Raw genomic sequence first — 13,642 nt, 5'->3', positions numbered from 1 at the left:
ATAAACATAGACGGAGCCGCCAGACCAATTTTTCAACCAATCTGAATTCCAGTCGGCATAGTGGTCCACACTTAAGCAAACACCACGCGTGTCCTAGTCCTCCGGCCTGGGCCTGTTGTTTTGTGCCGGTCTGCCCCCTCTGGGCGGAAGAGGTATAGAAGTCTCAATGTACTGTGTGGCCTCAGTCGGGGTTTTGAAGAAGTGCACCCTTCCTGCGTGTTGTATCCTCATCTTAGCCGGGAACATCAAGGCGTATGACACTTGGCATTCTCTGAGGAGTCTTTTAACCGGTTCATAGGATCTCCTGCTGGCCTGAAACCCGGTGGAATAGTCCGGATATATATAGATATGGCTCCCTTCATAGTGGAGTGTTCCAGCCTCCCTTGCCAATCGTAGGATCGTGTCTCTGTCCCTGTAATTAAGGAGCCTCGCAATTATCGTGCGCGGCGGCGCACCAGGTTTAGGGGCCGGGACCAAGGTGCGATGTGCCCTTTCCACTAGGAAATGTTCTGAAAATGCCTCCGAGCCGAACACGGTCTTGAGCAGTGCTTCCAGTTATTTCTCCATCTGGCCTTTGCCGAATGATTCCATCACTCCCACCACTCGGATATTGTTACGCCTTGATCACGACTCCAGGTCCCCGCACTTATTTTGCATTTTTGCCATGGCTTCCTTGAGTTGGTTGATGTCTCAGCTGTGGTGTGCTATAGTATCCTCATTAGTGATTTTTCTGTTCTCTGTTTCGGTGACATGTGCACTCTCCTTTTCAACCCTTTCGTTAAGCGAGCCTATGGTGGATACTATGTCATCCAACTTAATGTTCACTGCCCGGAAACCATTTTGAACTATTGTTGTCAATCTGTCTTCCTGTTCCTCTCCCCAGTGCTGAGGGCCTCTCTGGCGTTGGTGGGTACCTCTACGGCCGTGGTCTGGGCCTGGCTGCCTGTGTAGGCATCCATTGGACCTTTTTTCTTGTTGCTGGGGGTCTTGTTTCCTCTCCCCGATTTCTGAGGTTCACTCATGGTATTATCGGATATTACGCAGATCTGAGGCATCACCCTTTCCCTCTTCTTTCCCTTTGACTCACGTTATATGAATAAACGGACCTTGGCAAGGAGAGTCTAACACAAAAGAGAGGGTCCAGGGGGGCAGGGGATGTTAACCGTCAGTGGACTGTGTTCTCTGACGTATGTTTGACAAAGGATACCAGTACGGAGCAATCCAGCGTTGTCGTCAGCCAGGAGACCGCAGGGAGCCTCCTGCGCTATGTTTATGTTGCAGGGCCAACACGGGCTCTTTGCAGGCCAAATTCAGTGTTTTGCCTGTCCCCAGGTTGTCCAATAGGGTGTTTTCAGGTTGAAGGCAAAGGATACAAGTATGGAGTGATCTAGCTCTGCCGTCTATTAGGGGTCCGCAGGGAGCCTCCTGCGCAATGAGTATGTTACAGAACACCACGTTTCTCGACCCGAAGCCAGTGAAGCTGGTGGAGAAGGGGTGACATATTGCACTAATGCTCAACAAACTAACGATTGCGTTGATGGAGACTTGCATGCACTCCTAGCACATGTAGCGAAAACAAAAGGTATTCCATGGCTCGAACCAATGGTCACTGTATTTTAGGATCTAAAATGTCACCTATTTCCTCATAGCATGCAGAACACAGTTTGCTTAAGGTTCTCTCATGGAATACCTGTGGCTACGCTAATTTCACGGGATGGCATGCATCACCATCGACCAAGAACCAACCAACGATTCCTATACTACAGGAGACAATGAAACTGACCGCATTTACCATAACAGGGTTTTCCACTTATTGCAAGCTTGCAAAGAGGCCTCCCCCAGGCCGTCCCAGTGGTGGCCTTGTAATTGCTATTAATAATTCGGTATCAATGCACCATGTCCATGTAATGTTGTAACCACTGTTGATGATATGCGCCCGGTAGCCTCTGGGCCTGGTTCTGCGCTATATAAATAAATAAAATACAAATAAAATACAAATACAAAACGCTCATAGTTCAGGCACAAAGATATTCCCCAAACTCTTCTCCAAGAATCTCTGCTGACTTATGTGCGTCTGAACCTGTGCATGCAGGTGAGAGTGGTGTATACAATCTATGCCCCGTCACCACCTCATGAGGACTGAGGTGGTGATCTTTCCATGGCTGATTTCGTAAGTAAAACTGAGCCAACTGAAGACAGTAAAACCAACTTTTTTGCAATTCACTACATAATTTAGACAACTGCATTTTATACCAACCATTAAGCCTTTTCATTATACCATTGGCTTGTGGGTCAAACACTGAGCGCAACCTGTGCTTAATCCCCAGAAGGCATGCCATTTTGGCAAATTTTGCATTAAAAAAATGGGTCCCATTATCTTATCTCAGGACCTCACATATTTCCCACCATGGAAATACCTGCCTCACCAAAAATGTAGCTGCCTATTTTGCATCACGGTGCACACAGGGACCAACCTCGAGCCATTGGGAAAATGGGCATACAATTGCAATCGAATACCTGAAAGGATTCCCCTTCTGTATCATATTGACAAAGTCAATGAGAAGTTCTCTGAAAGGACTTGAAGGCCGGGGAATTGCCCCTCTCACTGCTTTCATAGTGTTACCAGGATTGAACTCTTTACAAACTATGCAATTCCCTATGAACCTACTTACCTGTTTGTGAATGTTTGGTATAAACCACTCTTCTTGGAGTTCTGTTGCTATTTGTTGTCGGGACATATGTGATGGGTAATGTAGTTGCTCTAGAGCTACAAGAAGAAGTTCTACAGGCATTATTACCTTCCCTGTCAACTCCTGTCTCCACAACAAGTCTGTAGGTGAGAGCATACAGCCCCTCTTTGCCCAGAGCTCCTTCTCCTCTTGAGGTGTCTTTCCCTGCATTTCTACTACTTGAAGCGAAGCGACTGCAGTATATGGGACTGGCAATTGTACCTGTTGGGACACCATTTCCATTTTTAGAGGTTCTGAAAAGGGCAAATATGCTGCTTCCTTTTCCGCTCTGACTGCGGCATCTTTACCAAGCGCTATTAAACCAGATCTTTTAGTATGCACCGCGCACTTCACCATTCCTACCTCTAAGGGAAAGATTAGTGCTTTGATTAGTCGGGATAGCAGTGCGGCGCGCTGGACTGGGGTCCCGTCAGATCTTTTCAACCCTCTTTTCTTCCATCTAGATAACCCAGAATGTACCATGGAGGTGACATATGCAGAGTCAGAGTAGATAGTGACTGCCTTCCACTTACTCATCTCTAGCACCTCCATGAGGGCCATTAGTTCTGCTGCTTGTGCAGAGTAGTTGGGAGGCAGTCATTTCTCCACTCCAACCTGGTGTTCCCCATCCACAAGACCTACAACAGCCGCATGTAACGGTCACCTGGTATCCACGGGGATGTCACTCAGCGTGTTCTGACCTCTTACGACCTCAAACCCTTCCCTGGAGTCTACTCGACTGGAGACTGGGCTTTGTTTTCTTGGAAAGTGTTCTCTCCGTCCTGCTTTCAGCACAGGGGCTCGTTGATTGATGCGGGCTCGTTGCTGCCTAGTTACCTCACTGGCAAGAGTCCGACAGGTGTGTCTAATGAGTCTTTTGAACAGTTCTCTATCTTTGTTCCTTTCCTTCCTTAGATGATGGCCGGCGTCCGGGGATGGCGACGTGCTGCTGAGATGAGTAGCGCTGAAGGTGAGTGAGAGCGCGATGTGCGATGCAACCCTTTCATATTTGTATTGAACTGAGTTCTTTTTCCGTGTCTTTTAGGTGCTGCGACGTTTTCAGCGTGGATGCCGGTTATGAAGAAGAAATGCGGTGAGTAAGCGCGGTATGCGGCGCCTCTAGATGTTTCCACGCTAACCTGGAGTGTCTTTTCCCTCTTGCAGATGGATGAGAAGTTCCAGAGACAGAGTTCCCCAGAGCGGCTGGGATTCAGGTAAGCGTTTGAAGCTTGTAAGCCCAGGAATTCCACCTCTGAGACGTGGAATGAGCACTTTTTGAGCTTGGCGTGGAGCTGGTGTTGACAGAGTTTCTCCAATACGGATCGGACGTGTTTAACGTGGTCCTGCTTTGATGCGGAATATACTATAATATCGTCGATGTACACTAGAGCACAGACATCAATCAATTCCCGTAGGACATCGTTCATGACGTATTGAAATGCTGCAGGCTCGTTGCAAAGGCCAAAGGGCATTACTTGATATTCGTACAAGCCGTATTTGGTGCGAAAAGCGGTTTTCCATTTGTCCCCCTGTTTTACGCGAACAAGGTGATATGCCCCCCTCAGGTCTACTTTTGTGTAGATTTTGGCATCTTTGACGTGATCAAGCAATTCAGGGATCAGTGGCAGGGGGTAGCGTTTTTTTATGGTAATCTGGTTCAGGGCGCGATAGTCGATGCACGTTCTCAAGTCCCCCTCCTTTTTCGGTACGAAGAATAGAGGACTGGCTGCTGGAGACTTCGAGGGACGGATGAACCCGTTGGCCAGGTATTGGTCAAGATAGGACTTCAGGGGCTGGTTTTCTGGTTCTGTGAGTGCGTAAATTCACCCACAAGGGATTTGTGCACCGGGTATCAGGTTGATTTGGCAATCATATGGTCTATGCGGTGGCAGGGTATTAGCCTGTTCTTTCTGAAAGACATCTTGAAAGTCCTGGTATTCACTTGGTAGGGTGCAAATTGCCACAGTCGCAAGCATGGAGGTTCTGCTGTCTATTGGTTGTGTCTCTTGGCGATAACATGTGTGGACGCTAGTCTCGGGAAAGGCCAATTCTTTTGCTCGCCAATCGATTCGAGGATTGTGAGCTACAAACCATGGCATTCCCAAAATCAACAAGAACTGTGGTGCCTTAATGAGGTCGAAAACAATAGATTCTTGGTGTCCATCCTGGCACAGAAGGGTTAAAGCTGCAGTGCATTGGGATACTGGACCAGAATCTATTTCCATGCCGTCGACAGTGGTAACAATGTCGGTGGTTGATTTAGGGCGTAACGGAAGCCCCATCTTTGCCGCAAGATCCTGGTTGATGTAATTCCCAACGACTCCACTGTCAATGTACGCTCTTACTGCGTGCATCCGAGATGGTTGTTGGTGATTGATCAAGACCACAGATAGTGCAAAATGGGAGGTCTGTAGTTCACTTTTTTTAGTCGGCAAGTGGACCCCTACACTTGCCGAGCTGGGGAGTTTTCCGATTCCTTAATGGTATCTTCCTTGTCTGTGGCCCCGACCGTCCTCCTCGGTGGCTTCACAGGGCACTCTTTAAGGAAATGACCTGACCTTCCACAGTACAGACATAACTGCTGCTGTCTCCTTTTATCCCTTTCCGCTTTAGTCAAGGGGGATCTGACCCCCCCGATTTGCATTAGTTCTCCTGAACCTTCCGTTGTGCGGGCAATATTGTCCTTTGGACGCACATACATAGGGCGAGGGTCCGGTCTGGTTCGATCTGCTGTTCGGTCCTGTAACCTATGATCCAGTTGAACAACAAGGTCAATGAATTCTGAGCAGTCTTTCGGGGGGTTCACTACTTGTGTGAGAACATATTTGAGCTCCCGCCGCAACCCCGATGAAATAACGTGGTTCTCTTCTCCACTGGCCATTCTGCTTCAACTACAAGTCTATTGAACGTGGCTATGTATGTTAATAGGTCTTGATTCCCTTGGCGTAGGGACAGAAGTTCATTGTCTAATGCCTGCCCATGAGTACGACAGGCAAACAGCTTTTCCATCCCCTGCTGAAAGCCCCTGAAGTCATGCAGCAAAGGATCGTCTTGGGCCACAAAGGGTACAGACCAGTCCGCAGCGCTACCACTCAGGTAGGATAGCACAAAAGCGACCCATGATTGGTCATTCAGAAAGGCCCCTGGTCTACAAAGGAAGTGCAGGCGGCACTGGTTCATGAACGTTGCAAACCTCTTGGGATCCCCCGTAAATCGTTTGGGCGGGGCCAAGGGAACCGCCCCAGGAAGGGTTATCTGAATGGGATTGGCTGATGGTGCTGGCATCGAGGGCACGCTTCCCGGCAATGGTGCATGCCCCGCTTGTGACTGGAGAATTTGCTGGCTTAAATCATCAGTGCGTTCTTTGGCTACGATCAGCTCTCTCCTCAGGGTGTTGGTCTCCTGCCTGGCTGCATGTACTTCGGTACGTAGCTGCCCCAACATGTGGGCTAATTGGTCGGTTTATGACGTTTCCATGACACCCAGGTGGATTTTGATGTGAGGCTTTGTGTTCTGTAACGCTCACCTGGTATCCACGGGAACGTCACTCAGTCTGTTCTGACCTCTTAGGACCTCAAACCCTTCCCTGGAGTCTACTCGACTGGAGACTGGGCCTGAAACACAGGATTGGTAGAGTTTAACTCCCTATTGTCTCTGTGTGCTTGAACCCCTTCTTCCCCGGGGTCCAACCCTTCCCTTTGATCCACAGCTCACCTTGTTTTCTTGGAAAGTGTGCTCTCCGTCTTGCTTTCAGCGCAGGGGCGCGTTGATTGATGCGGGCTCGTTGCTGCCTAGTTACTTCACTGGCAAGAGTCCGACAGGTAAGTATAATGAGTCTTTTGAACAGTTCTCTAACTTCGTTCCTTTCCTTCCTCAGATGATGGCCGGCGTCCGGGGACGGCGACGTGCTGCTGAGATGAGTAGCGCTGAAGGTGAGTGAGAGCGCGATGCGACCCTTTCGTATTTGTATTGAACTGAGTTCTTTTTCTGTGTCTTTTAGGTGCCGCAACGTTTTCAGCGTGGATGCCGGTTATGAAGAAGAAATGCAGTGAGTAAGCGCGGTATGCGGCACCGCTAGATGTTTCCACGCTAACCTGGAGTGTCTTTTCCCTCTTGCAGATGGATGAGAAGTTCCGGAGACAGAGTTCCCCCAGAGCGCTGGGATTCAGGTAAGCGTTTGAAGCTCATACAGTCTTTAAAAATAAGCGAAGATTTGCTGAATGCTTACTAATGCCTTTTTTCTGTTCTTTTCCCTTTTCCTTAGGAAGCGGCATGCCGGGATGGGAATGACACCGCCGAAGATGCTTGCAGAACAGAAGGAGCGATGAATGATGGGCAGAAGTGCCGCAATGTAAGGCTGTTCCTAACGGTGCTCTTGTTCTTGCAGGAGCTGAGCGCAGAAGATGCAGGCCTACTGGAGACCGATCCGAACACGGTGAGTGTCACGCTGCAGGTGCAGAAAACACAAAGCATGTTTCTCAGCCTGGGCGTGGCTTAAATAGTCTCTGGGTATCCCAGGTGTCTCTGGGCTGAACCAAACCCAAAAGACTAGACTGCACATGCAGTTCTGGGAACCGAAATATGTGGGGGTATCCATCTTGTCCCCATCAATACACTAGAAGTCCAATCCCCAATGTTATCCTATGGGAGTGAGTGAGTTTGGTGCCACAAGTGCCAAGTCTGGCTCCAAGTGGGTCTTTGGAGGGATGGAGAGGCCCTTGAGGGCCATGTAGGTGATCGTGGCCTGGCTCCAGCCTGACATCTTGGAAGGCTGGGGACATGAGGGGCAGGAATCATGATAGAGTGATGTCATAGGGAAGATATATGAAACTATACTGAAACTATATGAAAAACGTAAGAAGTAACAATTTAACTGGAGCACCAAGAGAAACATGTACCTAAAGAAAAGGTAGTCATAAATACAGAGAAGAGGAAGTAACTGGTGTGGAAAACATGAAGGTGTTTCACTACTTAGTCCGCAGGGTTCCCTTATTCAGGTGACCAAGGGAAAGGCCATCGCTATTGGATCCCGACCCTCGGGGTGGACAAGCGAGGGAGGATTGCGTGGGTAGGGGGTCCTCAGGAGTGGGGAAGAGACACCGGAAGGTGAGACATGATATCCCCCATTTCCTGACAGTTGTTTACCCCACATTCCCTCTACCTTTTTGGGATACTACAACTCACATAATTCCCCCCCTTTCTTTCTCAACCCAACTAGTGAGATGAGGAAGAGGAAACTGAGACTAGGAATATTACTACTAATTATATGCAATGGCCCTGTCCCACTAATTAGGCCAGGCAGGGTCAGGCACTCAGTCACAATTAGACTCACCTAAAACACATTGACAATCACACAGAGTATAAAAGGTGGATCACAGAAGCACACAGAGAGCGAGACCGGGTACGAGAAGGTACGGCTGAGTGAAGGCTGTTGGGAACCAGGCTGAGGAGAATGGAAGGCCGGGACACTGACAGATTGCAAGCAAGAGCAAATGAAAGCAAAGCGAGGGAGAAATATCTCCAAGAAGCCAAAAGGGTTCAGAGAGGACAGCCAAGAAGCCAGAGGAATCCTTTCTTTGATGTGCCTGAAGTTGCTTGTTTCACCAGAGCAGGCGAGAGTGTCCAGGAGAGTCAGAGGGGAAGAAAGGAGCGACCCTGACCTCGAACATGATAGCAGTGAGAGGCGTGTTGAAACAATCACAGCCGGTGAGTTCTTAAATGAAAGGAGAACCCGGTTTGTGAAGACGTGAATGATAACAATATGACGGCAGATGTGTGAAGGGAAAGATTCGATTGTTCAGAAATACAAAATGTGGGCAGAAATTAGGTATGCATTTTAGAAAGTCTCTGTGAACTGTTGAAAGAATCTCTGAGAGAAAGGGGAGTGGAAGTTAACGTTTTGAAAAGCCAATTGAAGTGCAAGGCGAACATGGAGGCTCACAAGAGAGGGGCCGTGATCATGAAAGGATTTGTTGTATAAAAAAAGAGTGAACATTAAACAAAGGGAAAGTGCTAAGGAAGTGGAACTTCCTAAGTGCCAAGAGTGGCATATGTGAAACCAAGGGGCTAGGAAAGCATGTGTGAATATAAGGAACAGAAACTACAATAACGATGATGCATTGTGTTCAAGTGGTCATGCATAGCCCTGAGTAAATCTATGCAGTTTCGAAAGTCTTCAACATTGAAGTGAAGTGGCAACCAAGAAGGTTGGGGAAGGGATTCCCATGACAAATTGAAAGAAGTTAAAGTCCTGAAAGGCCTAGGGCCTCATTACGAGTTTGGCGGCAGCCATGGTGCTATTAGCACCATGGCTGCCGCCAAACCGGGCTCCTTTACCGGGTTCCCAGAATGGGGAATTACCGGGCCATTCCGAGTACGGAGGGCCTGGTAATTCCTCCCTCTGGGAACCCGGGCCCGGACCTTCCCCATTCCCATCTGAGCCCCCATAGGGCTCAATGGGAATGGGAGAGGGAGCTAACAATGGGCCGATTACGACCGGCCCGTTGTTAGCTCCCTCTTCCCCTCGCGGAACCCAGTAAAGACACCTGGTTTTAGCAGGCGTCCTTACCGGGTCCCGCCAGGGGACCTCGTAATCAGGCGGAATGGTGTTAACGGGTCCGCACCCATTAGCGGAACCCGTTAACCCATTCCACCAGGGTCGTAATGAGGTCCCTAGACTTGGGTGAGGGAAACCTAAGGGGCCTATGATGAAAGATTCACCTGAAGTAATGTTGTACCAGAACTGTGATTTACTGATATTGTGTGAAACAGGCGAATGAAGCATGAGAGAACTGTGTTTTGTGAAACAGAAGAGGGAAGCATGAAGAGAACTGTGATGCATATTGAACTTATGGTAAGTCAGGCGAGGGAAGTCTGGAAGACTTATGTGAATTCTTTGAACTGTGCCTAGTGCTCACCTTGAAGGAACTTTTAAAGAGCCCTGGTGAGTTAAACTTCAGGAGGAGAGTTGTGAACCAACTCCACTGACATTCTGACTTTATTTTGATGCACTCTTTTGTTTTGATACATTTCCCTACACTTAGGGCCTCATTACACGTTGTGCGCTAAAAACTGCAAATTAGCGGCATGGCGCTATTAACGTGTCCGCCCTCGCAAGAGGGCGCTAATGGCGTACCATTACGAGTACGCGGACATGATCATAGCGCCATGCCGTTAATGACCCTACCGCCATGCCGCTAAAGTCCCCAAAAAGTAATTTACCGCCTTCCGCGAAAGTGCAGATAGCACCTCCGCCCTCGTGCCACTAGCGGTCACCGCTATTAACGATCAGCGCTATTAGCGGTGACTGTTAAATTGCGGAACCGGAAATAGCGTCATCGCACAGGAACGGGAAAGAGCACGGCGGCCATCTTTAAAAACACAATCCATTGCCATCCTCTGCACCCTGGACCTGTTTTGAGTTGGGAGCAGTGCAAATTCATCTGGGACACCTGCATCATGCCCATGGCTCTGAAGAAAACCAGTGACAGGCAGCGCAAGGAAAAATATACCAATGAGGAATTGGTCATGTTAACACAGACCTTTGCAGAGCATGCGGAGGTAGTCTTTGCAAATGACATGCGCCGGCCAACCTTGCTGAAGAAAAAAGCCATCTGGGAGGAGGTAGCTCTCAAAGTCAATGCTGTGGGCACCAGCACGCGCACCGTGCGCGAATGCAAGAAGAGGTGGGACGACCTCAGGCTGCGGGTGAGGGGCATCCTGGCTGAGAACCACCGCATTGCCAGTGCCGGTGGAGATGGCTCACCAATCCGGATGAAGGAATGGGAGGAGACATGCGCAAACATGATTGCCGTTGAATCCATTGAGGGAGTGGGCAGCATGGAGATCGGCGTGGCTACCACTTCAGATGGAGGTGAGTGTACACATGACAGGATGCGGTGTGAATGTACTGTTACCCCCATATGTGAGCACAGACTCCTCTCATGCATGGACACACATCCACACATGCATCCATCCCTCACCATGTCAGTGTCAGACCCAAACACACACACATGCACCCATCACCAGAGACAAGTCCCAAACACAACCATGCATGGATGAGGCACTGAACTGGCAGATCACCTGCATCCACAACCACTGAGTCCCAATGGCCACAACTGCATCATTCATGTAATCTTCATTAAGTAAATTGAACCGCAACCAATGATATCCTCCTTCTCGTCCCTCACAGGCTCACATACAGATGGGGAGGATGCCGCTGATGCATCAAAGGCACCAGCTACATGCAAGAGGCCAAGGGCACAGGAGCCGGAGGATACCCCAACAACATCCAGGGGCAAGGGGGGAAGGGCACACCTGACGGGTAGGAAACATCGTCATAGTGGCACTGCCATGGCAGTAGTAGCTGCACCACCAACTGCGGCCCCATCACCGGAGGTGAACCCACTGGCACCAATGCCAGCCACCGAGGGACCACCATCAGCGGCGGCTAGCTCTGCTGGTGAGGCAGCCGCCACTGCCCCCCTATCCGATCCGGAGGACACCCTAGGCCAGCACATGGAGATGCACACCCCAAGCCCCCCTGCAACCCCAGCGCCTGTGCCATTCCAGACCCCTGGGTCTGATGGGACTGTTGAGGACACCAACCCTGCAATCATGTCCCCCATGTTACCATCACCTGCTGCAGTGGATGCATCGGAGGGCACAGCATCCAGTGCACGGTCACCCAGCACTGCCCCCCAACTCACCACCATCCTGCAGCGCCAAAACGAGCTGACTGTGCTGGTCGGCCAGCATGTTGAGGAGGCTGCCAATCTCAGAGAGAACATTGTCGAGGCGGCGAGGCACTGCACTGAGCGGATGGACGCCAACACCGACAGGCTATGCGATGAGATAGCGAGGCTCAGGGAGGTCCTTGTCCGCATGGCTGACACTATGGACCACCACTTTTCCCAACAAGGCCAGTCTGCCCCGTCCTCATCTTCCGGGTCAAGACAAACAAGCCCCCTCCGGCGCTCATCGCGCACCACCAGGCGCACATCTGGCAACCCTCAAGATCCTTTCAAGGACAATGGAAAATAGGGGGTTGATGGAGATTCCTCTGTATGCATTGTCCAGGGAATACATGGCAGACACATGAGGGACTGTAGTGGGGGGTGGTGGGAAGGGTGTTATGGGTCTTTTGTGGGGGGTGGTGGGAAGGGTGTTATGGGTCTGTTGTGGGGGGTGGTGGGAAGGGTGTTATGGGTCTGTTGTGGGGGGGGAGGGTGGTGGGATGTTTTTGGGCTTGCACTTCTACACCTTTATGTCACTCAATACACTGGTTTCTGATCAAAACACAGGCTTGGACATCTTCATTGTGTGTGTGTACTTTATTGGTGACAGAGTCCATTGCGTGCTTCAAAACATACACCAGTGCATTACCCCCCATATCCATGTGACAGTACGGAAACATGTTCCTCAGAATATTTGGTTGATCAGATGCTGTCTCACAGCACGTCCCTCCTGGCCATCCCCTCTTGCAACACCTGCATCCCCTTCACCTCCGTCCTCATCACCATCATCATCCTCATCAGGTGCTTCTATTTCAACGTCAGGGGGCAGTGGCACATTCCGTCTGATACACATATTGTGCAGCATGACACATGCCATGGTGATCTTGCCCACCTTCTCATGTCCATACAGGAGAGCACCACCAGACCTGCTAATGCACCTAAAACGTGACTTCAAAAGTCCAAAAGTCTGCTCGATCACGATGCGGGTACGGGTATGTGCACAATTGTATTTCTCCTCGTGCCTGTTCTGTGGGTTCCGTACAGGTGTGAGGAGCCAGGTCTTCAGGGGATAGCCCGCATCACCTGTATGGGGGAATGAACGGGGTCCTGTTACTGTTCACCTCAAGATCGGCCTGTTCACATCACACAAATTGACATTGCATTGTGATTCAAGTACTGAATTGACAGCATACATGCAGATGGTCTGTGTGACAGCAACGTGCAAGGGGGAGGTCGACCCTGCAAGTAGAAATGCCACATTCATGCCTCCAACAGTAATTGACATGTCCTGGGTGAGGCCAGGTCTTAGGTGTCCCTGGCCCATCCAAATAAGGTACCACACTGCTAGTGTACTGACATCCTGACACCGATGTTGCCATGCTGTGAAGCATCACTTCAGTGGTGCCATAGGTGTGTGGTTCAGTGCTATGTCTAGGGGTGATCCCTTTGCATACATTCAAGGGCGTGTTGCTGGATTGATGTTGTGCTGCACTGATTCTGTATTACTGTCTTGACGCCATGTTGCTGATTTGTGTAATATGTGGCGTGGCATGATGTGCAATGTGGATGGATGTGTGATATTTTGCAACCTGCATTGTTCTCAATGTTGTGCACCTTCGAATTGCATGCGGGTTCTTCTCAAGTACATCGTGGCCTTCCCTGACGGACATTGGCGTACATCTGTATGTCCATTTTCCCTACGGACGCCAGTCAACACCCAGTTGGAGTATGTATCTCTCCCCCCCCATTCACACCCAGTTGGAGTATGTATCTCTCCCCCCCCATTCACACCCAGTTGGAGTATGTATCTCTCCCCCCCTTCACACCCAGTTGGAGTATGTATCTCTCCCCCCCATTCACACCCAGTTGGAGTATGTATCTCCCCCCCCCACTCACACCCAGTTGGAGTATGTATCTCCCCCCCCCCAAATCACGCTGCCATGTGCTTGCCCTGCTACTCACCAAGTAGCCACGAACGTTGTCCGGTGTGTCGCTCCATGTAGCGTGGGATAGTTGAGTTCCGCAGAACCATGGAATCATGTGTTGATCCTGGGAATCTGGCACAGCAATGTGTGATTATCTTGTTGGCGTCACATACCATTTGGACATTGATAGAGTGGGATTGCTTCCTGTTTCGGTACACTACTTCATTGTGATGTGGGACCACCAGTTCCACAT

Source organism: Ambystoma mexicanum, chromosome 8, assembly GCF_040938575.1.
Source record: "Ambystoma mexicanum isolate Mex_15411 chromosome 8, UKY_AmexF1_1, whole genome shotgun sequence".
Taxonomy (NCBI): domain Eukaryota; kingdom Metazoa; phylum Chordata; class Amphibia; order Caudata; family Ambystomatidae; genus Ambystoma; species Ambystoma mexicanum.
Note: the sequence above shows the minus strand (reverse complement) of the source record.